The 21,847-nt window shown below is 45.4% G+C and overlaps 2 protein-coding genes across 2 annotated transcripts in view; both read right to left on the reverse strand.

The window, feature by feature from the left end:
- LOC137621465 (5-hydroxymethyl-dUMP N-hydrolase-like) overlaps positions 1-18,848 on the reverse strand; it is an 83,369-nt gene extending 64,521 nt beyond the window's left edge. The window contains 1 exon segment of the mRNA XM_068351794.1: positions 18,691-18,848. The gene's annotated coding sequence lies outside the window, so the exon portion shown is untranslated.
- LOC137621408 (protein tincar-like) overlaps positions 1-21,847 on the reverse strand; it is a 414,290-nt gene that overhangs the window by 210,420 nt on the left and 182,023 nt on the right.

The raw sequence follows: 21,847 nt of genomic DNA on the forward strand, positions 1-21,847 counted from the left end.
GAATTACACAACAGGCACGTGCCCTCACAACCACTTACACTCGCGGAAGGAGAGCTGTAACCAAAACAGAATTATAACAATTATAATTATGTAACTATGTAATTATGTAATTTAAAAATGAATGAACACTAAAGAAAGAACGAAAACCCCGAAAGGAATCGTTCTACAAGCTGAAAAACAAAAAACAACTACAATTAGATTCATAACTAATTGAGACAAACGTACGGCGTAGCAACCCCCCACACGGAAAGGAAGCTAGGCTACAAGGGCGTAGTAACACTTAGTAAAAGGGTGAACGACCTCAAGAGAGAGAGAGAGAGAGAGAAAGACACAAGTCAAACTCGATCGCCACCCATAAAAATACGCCGTGGTGGCCTAACTGCCGAGGCCTCCACGTAGATATCGTACACTACACACACACATCTGAAAAGGAAACTTACTTATTTCTATACTCAAATATATATACAAACATGAAAACATGTTTACATATATATAGAGTAAATGAAAAGTAAGCGATTAAGTAAAGACAAAACAGACAATGGCTGCCAAGCGAGGACCAAGACAGAGACGTCTGTCACAGTCCGAGCCAAAAGTGAAAGTGAGTATTCACCTGTGTGTGAGGGGGAGGAGGGGTAGCTAGCTACCACTCCCCTACCCCCCCCCCCCCCGCTAACTAGCGCGGGGGTAATACACCCTCGTTAAATTCTAATGGCTCGCCATTTCAGCTACGCTAAAAGTAATACCCTTTGTAAATAGTGTGGTTTGTATTTCGGTTACGGAACAACTACAGGTTTGTATTAGTAAGGGAAAAATACAAAGTTTCCAAATTTCCCACACTAACAAACCTTCCGTTGTTTACGTAGGATGACTCGCGTTTAGGTGGGTGGAAGTCCGGCTTCTGGACTAGCCATTGACCCGAGTTGTCCTAAAACAATGTTAGACTGTATCTGAGGATAACCTTGACACCTCGCTAATAAATCACAGCGTGTTTATTGCGGCCCGAGCAAAAAAAAAAAAAAAGTGGTTATAGAAATAGCATCTGAACGTCTAGGTAAGCAGAGTTCTAAAAACAGGAGCCTTACACACACTGTATAGGTGTTCCCAATGATCCCTCGCAAGAAAACATGGGGGAAGTGGACACTATAATTAATTATTATCTATACTAGTATATCCAAGGGAAGTGATTCTTACCTGCAGAGGATGAAGACAGCTTGCAGAGGACCCAAGGACCTGTACCCCAAGAGAGGGGAAAATGAGGAGGAAAAATGCCAGACATCCTCTCCTTCATTCTGGATTTAACCCGGGTAACCAATGCCCTCAACCAGCTGCTACTTGTCCAAAAAGGAGCCCGAGGTACTCTTAAACACTTGTTGTGCACCCACCACAGGGTCGGTAGTGAACGTATCAAGCCTTCTGTGGGTCACGTCTTTGGGGTAGTGGGCGGTGAAGGTAGTTCGTCGCTTCCACAAGCCCGCTTGTAAAACTTGAGAAACTGAGTAGTTTCGCTTAAGGTAAATGCCAGGGATGTACTGATGCCCCTGACATCATGAGCTTGAGGAGGTCTTGTTGGAGAGCAAACTCTATTACTTTGTGAATCCAAGAAGATATCTTGATCTTGGTGACCCTCCTCTTCGTTCTGTCTGAGCTGACAAATAAGGCTGAAAAATGGGGCCTTCTTGCTGCAGTGAGTTTAAGATATCTCAAACATTACAGGGCAAAGTAACAATTGACCTGGGTTGTTGGTTACAAAACGTAGATTCGCTATCCGGACGGCCCCAAATCTAGGATCCGTGACCGATGGATTTTAATTCATAGCAATGAACTCAGGGACGAAGCCGATTGTCAACCCCCCCCACTCCCCTTGAATGGGTGATGTCGTATGAGAGACTATGTACTGTAGTTCACTAACTCTCTTTGCTGATGCTAAAGCGAGTAGGAACGCTGTCTTCAAAGTGAGGTTAACGTCTGTTGCATGGCGTAGTGATTCGTAAGGAGTACCCTTTAGGGACCTCAGGACACTAACCACATTCCAAGAAAGAGGTCTAATCTCTGACTGGGGGCAAGTGATTTCATAACTCCATATGAGTAAGGAAATTTCCAACGAAGAGGAAAGATCTACTCTATTCAATCTAAAGGCTAGGCTTAAGGCTGAGCAATAGCCTTTCACAACAGAGACTCAAAGGAATTTTTCCTCTTGAAGGTAAATAAAGAACTCTGCTATTACAGGAATAGTGGTATCGAAGAGAGATACCCCTTCCACGACACCAACCACAAAAAACTGTCCACTTGAGGACTTACGTAGGTGTTTAGACATTCTTTTCACAGCTTGTCACGAAAAGCCTCTTTGTGTGAGTAGACTGGATAGTCTCCAGACGTGAAGCTGAAGCGACTGGACATTCTTGTGATAGATGTTGGTGTGTGGTTGTCAGAGTAGATCTGGACAAAGTTCTCTTGGGTGATCTACTGCCAATTGCAGAAGGTCCGAGAACTACTCTGCATGATGCCATAGCAGAGCTATAAGGGTCATTATTAGATTTTTGGATGCTCTGGTCAAATTGAACAAGCCTCTCGTCGGACAAAATGAGGGAAATACATACACGTCGATGTTGTCCCACCATTGTTAGAATGCATCCTGCCATAGAGCCTGAGGGTCCGGGACTAGAGAACAGTACAGCGGAAGCCTGAAGTTCAGGGGCATTGCGAACAGGTCCACAGTTGGGGAACCCCATAAAGTCAAGACTCTGTTGGCTATCAGAGGATTCAAAGACCATTCGGAACTCACTATACGAGTCGCTCTGCTCAGGTTGTCTGCGAGCACATTCCTCTTGCCCAGAATGAAGCGAGCTGACAGTGTTACCGAATGATTTTCTGCCCATCTTAGTATCTCTACTGCAAGATGGCATAGTTGCTGTGAAAATGTACCGCCTTGTTTCCTTATGTAAGCCACTACTGTGGAGTTGTCGCTCATCAACACCACTGAGTGACCCGCCAGCAACTGTTGGAACTGTTTGAGAGCTAGGAAGGCTGCTCTTATCTCTAGGACATTTATGTGCTGGTACCTTTCAGATTCGGACCAAAGGCCTGATATCATGCGGTGCAGCAAGTGGGGCCCCCCCCCCCCCTTGTCTTGATGCATCTGTGAAGAGTAAAAAACCTGTAGGAGGGATGAGAAGATCTTGGCCCTTACGGAGCTTCTCCTCTACCACCCAACATTGGAGATAAGTTACTTGTTCCTGGCCTAACAACACTAGGGCGTCTGGGACCCGATATGCTGGTCCCACAAGGACTAGATGCCATTGGAGGGATCTTATCCTGAGGCGACCGTTTGGAACAAGATGAATCAGGAAGGTTTAGATGGCCTAGGAGATGCAACCAATGATGGGCTGGCATGTCTTCCCGTCTGAGGATGGGACGAGCCACTTCTCTCAGCCTATGTACTCTGTCGTTTGATGGAAAGGCTTTTTGTATGACAGTGTCTTATCATACCGATGTACACTAGTCTCTGTGATGGGAGCAGTGATAACTTCGAGAGATTTATCACGATCCCCAGATCCTGATAAAACTCGAGAAGCATGTCTTGATGATGAAGAAAGGTCATCTTCGAATCTGCTAGAGCTAGCAAGTCATCGAGGTACAGTATCTTATGAGACGAATGTCGTTCTTGTGAGCGCATACTGACACTAGGGCGATCACCCTGGTGAGGACCAGGGGTGCCGAGAGACCGAAATAGAGAACCTTAAACTGATAGCGTCTTTCCTCGTGGAAGTATGCGTCCTGGAGATCGAACGTGCACATGAGGTCCTTCTTTCTTACTGGTTGAATGACCGCGTCTGCCGTCCCCATCCTGAACGGAGTTTGAAGGACAAACTTGTTCAGGGGCGAGAGATCTATGACTGGTTGCCTTTTTCACCAGAAAAAAGTAGACTGTAAAAGCCTGGAGACCTGTCTGGGACCTCTTGGAGAACGCCCTTCTGCAGCATTGTCTGGACTTTGGCCTGAAGGGACAGCTCCTTTGCCGATTCCTTCGCATAGGAGCTTAGAGGAATTAGATTCCAAGTCGAAGGAGGGAGAGATTGTAAGAAATGGACATGATACCTTGTGCTGACCACTGCGATTGTCCAGGGATCGGCCCTGTGATGCAGCCACCTCTGCCAGAGGAGTTGAAGGCATCCTCCCACTGGTGGTCTGATGAGAGGATTGCCAACCCCAGCGGGAGCGGCCACCAAGACCGCTTCTCCTACCACCTTTTCTTCCTCATAAGGACTTTCTGCCTTTCTGGTCCTTAGATTGAAATGTTATTTTCATTAGTAAAATAAATTTTTGAATATACTTACCCGATAATCATGTAGCTGTCAACTCCGTTGCCCGACAGAATTCTACGGAAGGGATACGCCAGCGATCGCTATACAAGAGGGGGGTGTACTCACAAGCGCCACCTGTGGCCAGGTACTGCAGTACTTCTTGTTGACACCACTTCAATTTTTCCTCGGTCCACTGGTTCTATGGGGAGGAAGGGTGGGTCAATTAAATCATGATTATCGGGTAAGTATATTCAAAAATTTATTTTACTAATGAAAATAACATTTTTCAATATTAAACTTACCCGATAATCATGTAGCTGATTCACACCCAGGGAGGTGGGTGAAAACCAGTGTACATGTATATCAAGAAGCTAAGTATCCCGTATTTCATATTATCAGTTATTCAAAATAACAATGAAATTACAAGTACCTGGTAAGGAAGTCGACTTGAGCCATTACTCTGCCTTTAATAAGTTCGTCTTCCTTACTGAGCGCAGCGTTCCTCTTAGGAGGCTGAACAACTCTAAGGTGCTGAAGTATCAAGGGCTGCAACCCATACTAAAGGACCTCATCACAACCTTTAACCTCGGCGCTTCTCAAGAAAGAATTGACCACCCGCCAAATCAACAAGGATGTGGAAGGCTTCTTAGCCGACCGTACAACCCATAAAAAGTATTCAAGAGAAAGGTTAAAAGGTTATGGGATTATGGGAATGTAGTGGCTGAGCCCTCGCCTACTACTGCATTCGTTGCTACGAATGGTCCCAGGGTGTAGCAGTACTCGTAAAGAGACTGGACATCTTTGAGATAGAATGATGCGAACACTGACTTGCTTCTCCAATAGGTTGCATCCATAACACTCTGCAGAGAATGGCTCTGTTTGAAGGCCACTGAAGTAGCCACAGCTCCCACTTCATGTGTCCTTACCTTCAGCAAAGCAAGGTCTTCTTCCTTCAGATGAGAATGTGCTTCTCTAATCAGAAGCCTGAATAGTAAAGAAACTGAGTTCTTAGAACTTGGAAAAGAAGGTTTCTTGATAGCACACCATAAGGCTTCTGATTGTCCTCGTAAAGGTTAAGACCTTTTTAGATAGTACCTAAGAGCTCTAACTGGGCAAAGTACTCTCTCCAGTTCATTCCCCACCAAGTTGGACAGGCTTGGGATCTCGAACGACTTAGGCCAAGGACGTGAAGGAAGCTCGTTTAGCAAAAACCGAGCTGCAAGGAACATGTAGCCGTTTCAGATGTGAAAACAATGATCCTGCTGAAGGTGTGGATCTCACTTACTCTTTTAGCTGTTGTCAAGCACACGAGGAAAAGAGTTTTTAATGTGAGGTCCTAAAAAGAGGCTGATTGGAGAGGTTCAAATCTTGATGACATAAGGAACCTTAGGACCACGTCTAGATTCCAGCCTGGAGTGGACAACTGACGTTCCTTTGAGGTCTCAAAAGACCTAGGGAGGTCCTGTAGATCTTTGTTGGTGGAAAGATCCAAGCCTCTGTGGCGGAAAACCGCTGCCAACATACTTCTGTAACCCTTGATCGTAGGAGCTGAAAGGGATCTTACTTTCCTTAGATATAACAGGAAGTCAGCAATCTGGGTTACAGTGGTACTGGTTGAGGAAACTGCATTGGTCTTGTACCAGCTACGGAAGACTTCCCCTTGAGACTGATAGATTCTGAGAGTGGATGTTCTCCTTGCTTTGGCAATCGCTCTGGCTGCCTCCTTCGAAAAGCCCCTAGCTCTTGAGAGTCTTTCGAAAGTCTGAAGGCAGTCAGACGAAGAGCGTGGAGGTTTGGGTGTACCTTCTTTACGTGAGGTAGACGTAGAAGGTTCACTCCTAGAGGAAGAGTCCTGGGAATGTCGACCAGCCATTGCAGTACCTCTAAGAACCATTCTCTCGCGGGCCAGAGCGGAGCCAACCAACGTCAGCCGTGTCCCTTTGCGAGAGGAGAACTTCTGAAGTACCCTGTTGACAATCTTGAACGGCGGGAATGCATACAGGTCGAGATGGAACCAATCCAGCAGAAAAGCATCCACGTGAACTGCTGCTGGGTCTGGAATCGGAGAACAATACAACAGGAGTCTCTAGGTTATCGAGGTAGCGAACAGATCTATGGTTGGCTGACCCCACAGGGCCCAAAGTCTGCTGCAAACATTCTTGTGAAGGGTCCACTCTGTGGGGATGACCTGACCCTTCCGGCTGAGGTGATCTGCCATGACATTCATACCGCCCTGAATGAACCTCGTTACCAGCGTGAACTTTCGATCTTTAGACCAGATGAGGAGGTCCCTTGCGATCTAGAACAACTTCACGAAAGAGTCCCTCCCTGCTTGAAGATGTAAGCCAGGGCTGTGGTGTTGTCAGAGTCCACCTCCACCACTTTGTTAAGCTGGAGGGACTTGAAGTTTATCAAGGCCAGAAGAACCGCCAACAACTCCTTGCAATTGATGTGAAGTGTCCTTTGTTCCTGATTCCATGTTCCCGAGCATTCCTGTCCGTCCAAAGTCGCACCCCAGCCCGTGTCTGATGCGTCCGAGAGGAGAAGGCGGTCGGGTTTCTGAACAGCCAAAGGTAGACTTCCTTGAGAAGAAAGCTGTTCTTACACCACGCGAGAGAAGACCTCCTCTCTTCGGAAACAGGAACTGAGACCGTCTCTAGCGTCATGTCCTTTATCCAGTGAGCAGCTAGATGATACTGAAGGGGGGGAGGTGGAGTCTCCCTAACACGATGAACAGGGCCAGCGATGAAAGTGTCCCTGTTAGACTCATCCACTACCTGACTGAGCATCGGTTCCTTCTCAGCATGCTCTGGATGCATTCTAGGGCTTGGAAGATCCTTGGGGCCGACGGAAAAGCCCGAAAAGCTCGACTCTGAAGATCCATACCCAGGGAGACAATGGTCTGGGATGGGACGAGCTGAGACTGCTCAAAATTGACCAGGAGGCCCAGTTCCTTGGTCAGATCCATAGTCCATCTGAGAATCTCCAGACAGCGACGACTTGTGGGAGCTCTTAAAAGTCAGTCGTCTGACGGAGCCGGACACAAGATCATGGTACTGCTGCACAGTCTGTGAACTGTCAACCATGGGGAAGCGAGGAAGTACAGTGACAACCCGAAGCTGTCTAGACTGTCTGGGTCGTACAGACAACTCCTTATCGGGTTGCTGAGGTTGCCGCACTGCGTCACAACAAGTCACTTCTGCTGGTTGTTGAACGTCTTCCCAGTGACACACTGACTCCGTAAACAAAAAAATCTTCTAACAAGGACTAAGCTTGGACTGCATGTCTTGCAACACAGCTCAAGGTCTATGGGAGCAGGTGTGGTAACAGACGGGGTTAGCGACTGAAGTGGAACCATTACCTTCCCTGGGAGCATGTTATGCTTAAATAAAAGTCCATAGGAGGCTACGCAGCTAAAGGCTCCTCTCCAAATGACAGAGTCCTCAAGGGAATATCAGAAGGAGGGAGAAAAGCACTTTCTCATCTACAGGGACCATATCCGAGAAAAGCTAAGTTCTCTCAGTGAGGGTTTCACTGGTGCAAAAGCAGCAGACTAGAAGGCAACGTTATGAAACTGCTTGACAGTCTAGTGAGTTGGCAACAACCAAAGATGTGTGACTGAGAAGCATGCGGTAAGGTATGCAGAGCATGTTGTATGCAGAGCATGCTGTATGTAGAGCATGCTGTAAGGTAAGCAGAGCGTGTTGCATGGCGTGTAACATTTCTCAGAAATTCCATGACCAGTGCTAGAGTGAGTAATATCGCATTACCGTCCATTGAAAGTGCACGTGCCGAGGGAATTGATTTAGACTGTTTAGTTGATGAATTTGATAGCCGGCATGATAATCGTAGAATTAAGCTACACTAAATGTACTATAATCTACTTCACCTCAGGAAAGGGAAACTCGCCCTGTTGGCAACACTGCATTACTTCATGCATGCTTGCATGGGGTTTAATATCAACATAATGTTTACCTTACATTCATAACTCATGATTCATTTTTGTTTTGAAGATATTTTTGCCATATTTTGCGATTTTGTTAAAAATATATTGCAAGGAATACATATATATTTTTATATAAGTAATACAAATAACCTCCATTATCATAATGTTTGTGTAGGCATACATGTATATGATTACAAATGCAAGTTATGAAAGTAATGAGGTGTTATTATTGTCATTTGCTATTTCCAAGTTGAATGGGAAGAGGCTCAAGTTGAGGAGAAAGTGGCAGATGCATGCGTTGAGGTGGCTGACTCATAGCATGAGGTTGCTGCCTCAAGAGTTGCGCTTGCTGTAAGGGTTGCGGATGCGCAGTAGCAGGTTCCTGAGGAACGAGTTAAGGTTCCTGAGGTGTGAGCTGCGAGAGTTGAGGTAGCGGCTGCGCAGAACGCAGTTCTTGTCTCGCGAGTTGAGGTTCCTGAGGTGCTAGCCTAAGGAGTTGAGGCTCTTGCCTTGAGGAAGGTCGCTGCAGCGAGTGCTGAGGTGGCTGCCTCATTGATGGAAGAGGTTGTCGTACCTCAAGAGATTGTTGCCTCGCTGGTGGAACCGCAAGCGGAAGCGGAGGAAGTAAGGCATAAGATTCCTGCTCCCATTGCTGAGGTTGCCTTAAGGAAGGCGGAGGTTGCTGCACACCGCTGGTAACTGGCAACTCAGTACGCGGTAAGGTATCCTGAGGAACCTCAACATCGTACGCCTGGCAGACTGGACTGCGGTGAGGCGGAGCGATCGCAGGAGGAGGTGTAACCTTCTCAGCCTGACACTCACGCATTAAGACCGCAAGCTGTGACTGCATGGACTGCAGCAAAGTCATCTTGGGGTCGGCAGACGCTAAGGTCTGCTGAGGCAAAGCCTTAACAGAAGATGAGGTCTGTTGCGGCATCACCTTACCTCTCTTAGGAGGTGTGCAGTCACCTGATGACTGCGGAGAGTCAGAGCTAACCCAATGACTGCATCCGGGTTGTTGAACTCTAGAGGTCTGGACTTTACGTTTAAGAGGTCTTGAGACCTGAGTCCAGCGTTATCTCCCCGAAATTTCTTCTGCAGACGAGTAAAATAAGGGCTCAATCGTCTGCGGGTGGGAGTGACGGTCTCTGTAAGACACGCCCGCAACCACCGAGGATACTTCTGTGCGCCGATCAAGGCCTGCCGAACCCTTTTGCCCTTCGACATTGCTTCTCCCCTGGGCTTGGGAGCTTGCAAGAGGTCCCGGACTGGGAGGACGACTGGCACGCAAGAAGTACCCTCACGCACAACACTGACACACTTTGCGCTAATCACTTATCACTTTTGAATTTCTGTTTGCACTTATTTCACTGAACTCGAAACTTTAAGTGGTTTGTACCTGAAACACGCAATTCTATCCTTCTTTAAAAGTTAGTAATTGCGAAAACAGAATTACAATGTAACAGAAAAATCTAATGAAAGATAAATAATTCAGTGGCTGGAAAGAGACTAAACACTAGATCAAATAAACTACGTTTAAAATCTCTCACCGCATAAAGCTTGAGAACAAGAATAAACTCTAGAAACGTTTACCTTCTTCCCCTAAAGAGACTAGGGAGAAGAGCAAAAACGATAACAACGTTACTCGCTTGAACGAAACGTTTATCCAGCTCTCTCTCCCTCCGTCTCTATCTCTCTCTCTCTCTTGACTTAGAACCTGAGAGAAGAGCCCAATCATATATACTCGTTAAAACATATTATTGTTAAAGGAAAAAAACTGAAAGATTTCCCAAATAAAAAGTTCCTTTATTAGAATTAAAACCATTAAGCTAAGAAAGAATGAACAAAACGTTATAAACGGTTTACTCTTACTGCAACGTGACACCGTGAAAATTCTCTCTCTATCGTAACGATAAGAGCGCAAGTTGAACGTTCTGAACGTCAACAACTGCAGAGACAAAACAAAACGTTAGTTCAACTTTGAAACAGTACGAGACTATCAAAGAAATTCTTTCAAAAACATTAAAATAGCATAATATGTTAACAGGTAAAACCGAAATGACGGGCTCAATGTTAATTAACTTCGGTACAAGAAAAGACCGCCTACTATTAGGAAAGGTCGAATATAAACAAATATAAAAATTAATTTAATAATTTTATAAAAAAGGAAGTTAATCGAAGAGGCCTATAAAAGGCGGAGAGATATAAAATAAATCTATAACTTTGTTAAGCAAAATTAAGAAAGAGAGTCTATACTCTCTTAGACACCAACACTTCCGTCTAAGGGAAGGGTCGGCCATTTAAAGGTGAAAGAGAGTTCATACTCTCTTCGTCACCATAATTAATCAAATTAATTCCAAAAGCTAGCTAAGCTAATAATAAAACTTCCTGAATAGCGAAAGCTGAAATCTTAGAGCAATACTTCACCAAAAACCGTGAACAAGACTCCAAAATTATAAGCGTATCCATGAACGTCTTGCCGGAAGCACGACAGAGGAAAAATTGAAGTGGTGTTAACAAGAAGTACTGCAGTACCTGGCCACAGGTGGCGCTTGTGAGTACACCCCCCTCTTGTATAGCGATCGCTGGCGTATCCCTTCCGTAGAATTCTGTCGGGCAACGGAGTTGACAGCTACATGATTATCGGGTAAGTTTAATATTGAAAAAGGGCTTTTTATACACCTTTGTCTTCGATGTCAAGGGACGAGAAAAGCTGGACTGATCTTTGGGAGATCAAGGAGCCCTCCCATAAGGCCGAGACTGATGTTCTTGAGTCATGGTTCTGTGGAGGAGAGAATCCTTGGAGGATTTTCTCCACCTGTCAGCTGCTTGTTCCACCTCTTCAGGGTTGAAGAGGGAAGGTCCCTCGAGGTCGAGTTCCAAAAGCGCGTCACCTTGACTTTCGGCACCTGCCTGTGGAACCTTCTTATGACTGTATCCCTTCGCTTTAGAATTGTATTCACCCCCAAGTTGACCGCGTGGTGTGAAAGAAATTCCAAGGTCCGAGTACCATACAGAACGAAGGATTTCAAGGACTGCCTGATCATCTCCTTGGAAAGATCTGCAGAGCGAACAATGTGGCCCAGAGACCCAAAGCAGGATCAAGCCACGAAGCACCCTGCATGGCATACCTCCCGCTTCGCTTTATGTTTAGTAGCTCAGATGCAAAAAGAGAGGCTCTCAAGGAGACAAATCTCTGTAGTGGAACGTTCGGTGTTAGTGATTCCACCGACGGGTCAAGAGTCAGGGTAGGACAAGGATTGTCCTGGATCTTGTAATACTTCCTTTGGAGTACAAAAGGAAGTGGCAGAGATAGGGTAGAAGACCCTGCTCTACGAGAAGTAGAAGTGCCTGCCATCTGGGAGATAGTTTTCCTTCTAGTGCATTAAAGGTCCTTTGACCAGGGAAGAACTGCACTGGTCTTAGGTGGTTTCTGGGATCCAAGGATCTGATCCAGAACAAATGTCCTTGCCTTCTTGTGGTGCAGAGCAGGGATGCGACAACTTGTTGAAGGTCCTCAAGCACGCAAGGACGTGCCAGAAGGCATGTTCCAACTCTTTGCGCTCGGCCTCAGTGGAACTTCGGACTCGCCATTTTAGGGAGGAAATCTTCATTCGTGTCCCTGAACTCATCTACCTCAGGATTCCCATCTGAGAAAACCTGAGGTAGGTCAAAGACGTCATCTGGAACCTGAGGTGGTCCCACATCGGGAGACCTTTTATTCAGTTCCTGTATTCGTGCTCACCTGGCCTTAGAATTCGTTGGAACTGTTTTGGAAACTTTAGATTCCTTACTGGGACTGTTTCTCCAGGACCGTTGTTTCCGAAGAAACTTGCGGTTCCTAGGCCTCTGCAGTTCGGGAGGCGTGACTGCCTCCTCTTCAAAGGGGAGAAAAAGGACGTTGATCCGGAGGAACAACTTCGATGGGTTTGGGGTCAAAAGGGTGGACGAGGATCTCCTGAGAAGAGCCAATGTCCCTACTTGTACACGGATGGATAATGTCTGCATGTGGTGGTGTGATACGCTTCATCCTCCTCCTCTGCTTGGTCGTCATCCTGTCACTCGATCTGTCAGGAGTTAAGGGAAGAGGTCCTGTAGGTGGACCAGCTGCAGAGTCCTGTGTTTCCTTGGTGCTAAGTCGAGGTGGTGTTGATTTAAACAGCCGAAGAATAGAACTCTGAGTGGACCTTCTCCTCGGGTCAGAAGGAGCGTCCTAAGAGGATGAGGATGACTTGTCCAGAGGTATACGAGGCGTAGCTCGTGGACGAAGAGGGGATATGACAGATGGAATGTGCAACCCAAGCGACTTTTGCAGAAATGACACCAAGGTGTCATACCAGGAAGGAAGCTATCCTGCCTGAAACAAATCAGGAGTTTCCTTAGGGAGTCCTGGAGGAGGAGACCACCTCTTAGGATGGTGTTAAGAGGGCCAGCTTCTGGTGACGGAAGCTTCTTAGGCATCACGAGATGCTCCTTGGTGATGCATACGGGGCAATCAGGAGAGATAGGAACATTCACGTACTTATTGGGAGGTTCCTTAAAACCATCTGGAAAGGGGACTGGCCTGCCACTAGAGCTGTCAGTGGCAGAGGATGTCAAGAGGAGTTGGGTCCTCGATAGCTCGTGAAACTGTGGCCTCCACCCAAGAGAGACTCACCTGATTAGCAGGTGGACTTGCTAGAAGAGGCGCTTTACTCGCAACAATGCGTGGATCGCGCATAGAAGCACGCGACTCATCTGCGGAATCAAGAGATTCCCTCTCAATGACGCGTGAATCGTGAGCAGAAGTCACTTTTTCACTAGAAACTGAAGGCAAGCGAGAAGTAGAAGGTCTCTGGGGCTCTTGTGCCAAAGGGGCACTCTGCACACTTGAAGATGGGGGGGGGGGGGGGGGGTGGGAGCCTCCGAGTGGGGGCAACACGGTGGGTGGGAGAGCATTTAGGTGGAGAAGAGCTGATAGAGGGAAGTTGCGTAGGCAAACGCTTGGTAAAGATACCCCAGGCTTTGAAAGGCACAGGAGGTAGTCTTGACAGAGGCTTCTCTGAGGGTTGGTCTTGCTCATTTCCTTGTCCGGTCCAAGGTCGACTGGAATGAGGGTCAGGAGATGTAGCGCCGTGCACGGATAGAGCATATGAGCGTCTACGATGTCCTCTGGAAGAGGATATTCTCGATTCAGAGCGTTTAGAATGCTTAGATCGGGATCGTCAAGAGTGGCTCGCAATCTAGAATGCTTGCATCACGATTGTGATCGTCTTCATCGCGAGTGCTTAGCGCGAGACTTCAAGAGCGTAAAGCCCGTGATCGTGATCATGATCTTGAGCGCGAAGCCCATGATCTTGAGCGTGAAGCCCATGATCATGAGCATGAAGCCCGTGATCGTGTTTCTTAGAGGAGGAGCACGAAGATAAACTTGCGCTTGAGCGTGAAGATCTCTATCTCATGCGTTGCGCCCTAGATCAAGGGTGTGTCCAAGAAGACCTATGTCTAGATCGTGATGACCTACATTCTTCATGGCGTGAGCGCTAGAAAGCAAACACCCATGGGACGAACGCTTAAATCGCGAACGATCTCTCGAACCTTGTAAACGGGGTTCAGGCGAGCGTAAAGCTCGTAAATATGATCTTGCTACATAACGAGATGTCATCTCTCATCTAGGGGAAGGGGGAGCAGGTGGAGCGCTCGTCGAAGGAGGGTCACTGGGCTCACCAAGATTATTCTACCTAACCTCGTCAGCTTGTTGGGGCAGCGCACGCGAGCTGAAACCGTCTCTGTTGGAAGATAAGAGGCTTACATTAGGGTTAGGCGGTGACGTCGCCCTACGGTGGCAAGCAGGGACATCGTCAGCAGGAGGCCGTTGTAGGGGTGAACAAGAGCAATCACGTCCGCGCGCTGAAGGGCCAGAAGAGGGTGAAAGGTGGACTTCACACAGATCCAGGACAAAAAATGTCGTTCTCTCCTCATGCCATACTGAAGGAATTGCAGAAGAGTTTCCTTCCAAGGGGGAGCAGAAACCTCCAAGGACGGCCAGGCCTGCAGCACATCTGCAAGGGAAAAAGGTTCCCCCAGCGACTGGAGATGAAGATCCTTCACTAGGGGAAGCATTAACCCGGCCAGTACCCCTAGGTAGGAAAGGAGTAAGTCGGACTGTGCTCCTACTCGACCAACTCTCATAGAGAAAATCGGGCGAGGAGGGTTTTGGGAAGCGATCCAGGGGTGCGGGAAGAAGCTCCTTTCCCTGCGGAGTTGGACCCTGGGGGAGAAAGATCTCGCTTGGCTTTCCTCTTCCTGCACCGCCCGAACTTCTCCCACTGGGAGGCAAGCCACTCCCGACACTCATCGCAGGGTGAAGCCTGCTCGCAGCGACACCCCCCAGCAGGCAGGACCCAGCAGATGGGGTCTGTGACCACCCAGGGCGAGCTTCCCGACCCGGATAGGTTCGCATGGGAACGTCAGAAGACAGAGCACGCTCACACCTGGAGAAAGGAAGCGCATAAAGCAATGGTTGTACAACTAATGATTAAGCCTTGGGAAGAGTTGGAGAACGGACACGTCCGATCTCAACCAGCCAAAAGAAGAAAGTGAGGCAGCTCTGTGAGCTGCGAGTAGAGATAGGTGGCTGGGGTACGACCCAACCATCTCCTACCGACCCACAACGGTGGGAAGGTAGGGTTGCCACCTTGCACTTTTTCAGTCTATTGGCTACCGTCCAGCTTCGCCGAAAAATGTACTGTATCCTATGTAAACAACAGAAGGTTGGTTAGTGTGGGACCAACTAGAGATACATTATCTATGGTTCTTCAAGCTAATGTTATAGGATCTGTCAAGCCTCTATTCATAATAGTGACAATTTTTTATCAAAGATAATAGTGGGGTATGCAAAGGATCCAATTCTAATACTATACGGTATTTAGCTAGACTGTTTCCTTCCCGAATTTCTCACTTACAGAATACCACAAATTTTACAAGTTACTTATACATTTTCCTAACTCAAGTCCTTTAATAGACGTACAGTATGACTTTAGTGAAGCTGGAATGGGATTTCAAACTTTTAACAATTTACAGTACAGTACTTATAGTTGCTGGAGGGTGGAGCAGCCGTCACATTGACAATAATCTAAGACATGTGGGGTGGACGAGATGGGCACTGATACTTAAAGGGCTCAGGATTGTAGAGTTGGGATAAAATACAAATCACCTTTAAAATTTGTAATTTGTTATTACACGAATACAAATCCACGTCCTTTAATAAGAGACATCCTACAGAGGAAGAACGTAGGTTGGCCAGGGCACCAGCCACCCAATGAGATACTACCACTAGAGAGTTATTGGGTCCTTTGACTGGCCAGACAGTACTACATTGGATTCCTCTCTCTGGTTATGGGTATTTTTTCCTTTGCCTACACATACACCGAACAGTCTGGCATATTCTTTTTACACTCTATGTCCTCATACACCTAATAACACTTAAGATTACCAAACAATTCTTCTTTGCTCAAGGGGTTAACTACTGCACGGTAATTGTTCATTGGCTACTATCCTCTTCGTAAGGGTAGAACCGACTTTTTATCTCCGCCAACAAAGTTGGAAGGTTATATTTTTGCCCTTGTTTGTGTGTGTGAACAGCTTCCTGGCCACAATTTTAACTGTAATGAAACTTGCAGGGATTAAGTTATGTAAAAAGCACATAACTATTAAATTTTGGAAGGTCAAGGTCACGATCACGCAAAATGTCCAATTCATGTAATCAGCCATAAGTTTGGACATCGTTGTCACATCGACTTCAAACTTGGTTCGTGTTTGAGTGTATGAAAATCCACGCCAATTAATACATGTTACGGTCTAAGTCTACATCAAGAAATAATCTGCCGCAGAGGACGTCTGCGCTCTACTGAGTGTCCCGCTAGTTAGCTATGGGAAGCAACTCTTCTGGTAGAAGGACACTCCAAAATCAAACCAATGCTCCCTAGTCTTGGGTAGTGCCATAGCCTCTGTACCATGACCTTCCACTGTCTTGGGGTAGAGCTCTCTTGCTTGAGGGTACACTCAGGCACAGTATTCTATCTTATTTATCTTCTTCTTATTTTGAAGCTTTTATAGTTTATATATAAAATAATTATCTTTAAATAAGGGGGTCCAAAAACTCATGAACGGGTAATTTGTCCCAATAATCCTGGTCAGAAATGCATAAAACTCAAGATAGCGGGTAGGAAAAATATATGGTTCATGTATTTGGCTCGAAATTAAAATATATATAAACCGAAATTACTAAACATAATAAACAGAGGAGCAAGACTAATAAAAGGAGTCCCACCCCAAAAAAGGATCACTCCTACATTAATTGATTTACACAGGCTGCCTATTAAAGCAAGAATTGAGTTGAAAATATGTATAATAACCCATCAAGTTATCAGAACTGGACATCCAAAGTATCTAAAAGAATTGCTACATATTGAGCAGCCAACAAATCATGCTCACATGAGAACAGTTACAGATGGTTTAAAACTATTAGAACCTAGATATATGTCTACAGTAGGCTCTAGAGACTTTTGACCCCAAGACTTTACAATAAGCTCCCACTAGACATCCTAAAGGCTGAAGATATTAAGGCTTTCAAGAGGAAACTGAAGACTTTCTTGTTCTCTAAGTGCTTCAACTCTGTAAATTTCACACTAAACGAGCAGTATGTGGTGTGAAATGATGAATGCCTTGGAATAAACATGATAAAATGACTGAAGGTCCTGTAGAGAGTATGGTTTCCCTGCTATATAGGACCAGAAAGCAGCCCTTCAAGTAAAGTAAGTAATGTACTGTGCCTCGTTTCTATCATTTTCCCTTGTCCCTCCAATAATATGGGTCTATTAGTAACTACATTGTATCTATCATTTACTCTTGGTCCCTCTAATTATAAGGGCCTATTAAAACTACTATAATTTGTTTAACTAAGAATAAACTTTATACATTTAAATTGAGATAAATCCAAAGGATAGGTCAGTTTTACTCAATTCTCAATACTGAGGAACAATACAGTAGATCAAACACAATACTCTTATGTGAGATTTAATTTTTATATATTATTGTACTGGTCTGTAAAAAGTGACAAATAAATTCTGACCTTATGACAGACAGCTAATTCACTGGTTTGGCCTTCACATAAAGTTTGTACTACTGTACTATACTGTATGTTATTCCTACTTTTCCTACCCTAACACAGGGTACAGAATGTAGCCTTGCGTTAGACAAGTTAATTGGAAATTGACTATAAATCTCATAAATCTCTGGGTCTAACTCTAAGAGTCAATATTGTAAAATAGAAATAAATTTGTAGTTTCTAATAAAACTGTTAAAATGGCAACGTATACCACATGGTCAATGTTTCCAAGGAAAAAAAGTCGGTATGGCCACTACTTAGCAACCTTGCTAGACCCACAAGCTGTATATGCTGACCGTAGCAGTAAAAAATTGTCTATTCTAACTTAAATAATGGAGTTTTGGTAAATTTTATATTTTAAAATGGCATACTTAAACTATTTACACCAAACAAGAATGATAGGCCCACTAACAGCAACCCTACCCTTTTAATATTATAAATAGAAATAGTTCTTGATCTGACCTAACCTAAACAAGGGAGAAGCATAATACATGTAAACTAATGTATAATGGTAATTTCTAATTGTAACTCACATTTCACTATCATAACACAGGAAGTTGGGTTACTTAAGGTAACTACAATTCATACCCATAAACATATCGGGTTTAGCATATAATTTAGGCTTAATATATAACAATAATTAGTCCATAAAATCCTACAATCACATCAATACAGCACACACTCTTTCTAGTTATATGATCCATCGTGCTAAAGTCGGGCAGTGAGCTACGCATTGTATAAATGATGGTGCAGCATTAGCCTTTGCCAGTCATGGATTTCAGATCATCTTAGCATAAGTTAGATGAAACTTACAATATGAAATTAACATATTACCCTGCCAAGGATAGTTTTTTTCACGGTTACAGCCTTAGGTAGGCGAAAGGTTACAGCCTTAGGTAGGCGAAAGGTTACAGCCTAAGGTAGGCGTAAGTAACCTACCTCCGAGCCTGTTTTTATGACATAGGCTACCCTAAGCCAAGATATGTTAGAATGAAAAATTTGTCAATTGTCACTTTCTAATAACAATCTACCGATAGCAATTCTACAATTAAGCCCTTAGGTCTAAATTGAACTGCATTATCATTGAACTTAAATATGAGTAAACAGACCTGTAAATGTAACCAGTGATCAACACTGCAATAATCACTAAAAACAATAAACATTCTCTTCACATATAAACTATCAATCTAAACAACATGACAACTGGGTGTAAGCTTCAATATTCAGTAAAACAAGAACTTGCCTTTTAATAAACTCGCATTGATATAATCCCAACAAACATTTGAAAGACAAACCTTGCAGAATTACTTAGATATCCAGTGGTTAAATTTGGTGGGTCCTCTGCGTATAGCTTACGTCCGTAATCTGCGAGAGAATTTGGAACTCGGGAGTCATAATTCAAGGACAACTACTCAATTGAGGCATGTAAGAGGACCCAGTGACCAGTTGTTAACCCTTAGGATAATGGATGTCCTAACGCAGTGTTACCAAAAATAACTCCCATTAATAAGAAAATTGTCCATTCTTTGTATATTAGAAAATTGTCCATTCTTTGTATATAAGAAAATTATCAATTCTCTGCATTTAAGAAAATCATCAATTCATTGTAATTAAGAAAATTATCAATTCTACGTATCTAAGAAAATTATCTATTCTTTGTATCTAGAAATAGAAATTAGGACAACTATAACGTTTATATAAGCGTTATACTGTATAAGTTTTCGATGACTATTAGAGCCATGTAATGCGTAGAAAAATATTAATTATGTGGTTACTAAATATTACTGAATGTCTAGACCTACTAAAACACAACTTGTGACGTAATGCACAAAACACTAAAATATTTTTTTTTTTTTTTTTTTTTGCTAGGAATGATTGAACATAACAAATTTAACGACAGTTTGTGAACCAGATCATGTTTAATAAATGAAATACATCAAGGATACGCATTCAGCTAACGATTTTTTTTTTTAGTTAATTCCTTTTCCATTATAGTAAAAGTTTTCATATAAAGAATTACTGATTATAAACTAACCCTCAAAACGCCTATTCTGTAAGTGTTATAAACTATCCTAAAAGTGGTCAACCTGTAAGGACACCGCTCCCTTCGTCGTCCAGAAAATTAACAAACTGTTTATTTATTTGAATTCTCCTTTCGCCACACCGTGGTTTCCCATGTATATGTATTCCGCTCTATCAGAGTTACATTTTGACATATGTATAATTTCATTACATGTTTCTGTTAACTCATAATTCGTATATTTGTAAGTGTAAGAAAACACATATATCTGTTTTGGCGCCAGCGCCATCCTACCTTTCCGTCCGCACCTTGTAATATACTCCCATGCACATTTGAATAAAGTATCAGTTGATCTTGGTGACGCTTGTCTCACTGTCCTTACAACTGGTGACCCCGGAGTTGAAAGTAGCATCAGCGGTTTTGGCTTTGCCATTAACGGACTTATTACGGCCGTGCTACCTTCTCTATACTCCGTTACCTTAGGCGTGAGCCTGCCTTTGGTTCTCCCACACTTCGGTGCATGTAAGGCAGTAGGATGAGCTTAACCGACATATCAACTTCCCACCTCTTCGCCGACTCGTCGTCTGGCCACGATGCAGGAAGCAACACGCCCATCGCACCCAACGGCCTCGCCTCCACGCCCAAAGTCAAACTGCTGCCCTTTTCTCAACACAACACCGCTTCCTGGTTCCTGAGAGCAGACGTACTCTTCCGCGTCGCTAGACTCAGCGACTCCTGTGCCAAGGCTGACATCGTTCTCACCTCCATACCTGAAGAGGTATTCGACAAGATTTCCCCATGGCTCGACGCCCAGGCCGGCCAAGTTTCATACGACGACCTGAGAACGAAACTCATCGGTATCTACTCCCTCTCCGTCTCAGCAAGGGCACAGAAAGTCCTGGACCTCGCCGGCAAGCCCATGGGTGACACCTCTCCTATTGAGGCGTGGGACGAGTTATCCGGCCTGCTTATGCTCCCCGAAACAGACAGCAACGGCCGACGACGTGAGATTAGCTTATCTCGCGAGATCTTTCTTCGACGCCTACCACAGGACGTAAGGGCCCAATTGACAGACGCCGACACGCTCCCGATGAACGAACTTCTGTCGAAGGCTCAGAAGCTCCACGAGGCCTCCAAAGCATCTCGCCTCGGAGCATCATCGTCAACACCGCCTTCGTTCTCCTCCTTCAGCAGCTGCTCTTCCATAGACTCCTCGGCAATGGCCCCTGAGGACGACGAGATCAATGTTCTATCAAGAAAGAAACCACCGCAACCAACACGACCGAACCCTAGGACTAACCCAGCATGGTGCTTCTACCACCAACAGTTCGGCAGCGACGCCAAGAAATGTAGAGCACCATGCAGTTTCCCTAGAAGATGATGCCAGAAGCATCCACCTGCCACCATCGCAGCCGCAGTTAACCAAAACAAGAATGGTTTCTATATCATCGATACCATTTCCAACCGTAGACTCATGGTAGACACCGGCGCAATGAAGTCAACGTTCTCACCTTCCAAGTCCGACCAAGACCGTGGTCCCGACAAAAACGCTCCCTCACTCATCGCCGCCAACGGATCTCCCATACGGTGCTATGGGATCAAGACCCTCAAGATATCTATCATGGGCCGTTCGTATTCTTGGCCCTTCGCTATCGCTGACGTCAATCGCCCCCTCCTCGGTGCGGATTTCCTCGCCCACTACGGACTCCTCGTCGATGTCGCTAACAAACGTCTCATCGACACGGGAACCTGCCAGTCCCGCGCCCTAGAATACGGCCCTGCAACAATGTCCGTATCCGCCGTAACGACGCACCCCTACGCCGACCTCCTACAAGAATTTCCCAAGGTTTTCAAGCCCGAGCTCCGACACTCGCCAGGTTCCCCGTCCAAGCATGGAATCTACCACCACATCACAACGACAGGACCTCCCACTCACGCCAAATTCCGCCGCCTCCCGCCCCAGAAACTGAAGAATGCCAAACGTGCCTTCGAGGACGTGGAACGCATGGGTATCTGTAAGAAAGCATCGAGCCCCTGGGCATCACCCCTACACATGGTAAAAAAGCCGGACGGGTCCTGGAGACCTTGTGGCGACTACAGGCGCCTCAACCTCATCACAACGCCCGATCACTACCCGCTGCCCAACATGCAGGACCTAACGAACGCGTTGCACGGCGCAAAGTATTTTACCAAGATGGACCTCCTCAAGTCTTATTTCCAGGTCCCCGTATTTCCGGAAGACATCCCGAAAACTGCCATTGTAATGCCGTTTGGATCCTACACCTTCGCATACTCAACCTTCGGTCTACGCAACGCCGGGGCTAACTTCCAACGACTAATGGATACCATTCTGGGTGACCTACCTTTCTGCGTCTGCTACGTCGACGGCATCTTGATATTCTCGAAAACCAAGGAGGAACACCGGAGGCGCG

This window comes from Palaemon carinicauda, chromosome 28 (genome assembly GCF_036898095.1).
Source record: "Palaemon carinicauda isolate YSFRI2023 chromosome 28, ASM3689809v2, whole genome shotgun sequence".
Taxonomy (NCBI): domain Eukaryota; kingdom Metazoa; phylum Arthropoda; class Malacostraca; order Decapoda; family Palaemonidae; genus Palaemon; species Palaemon carinicauda.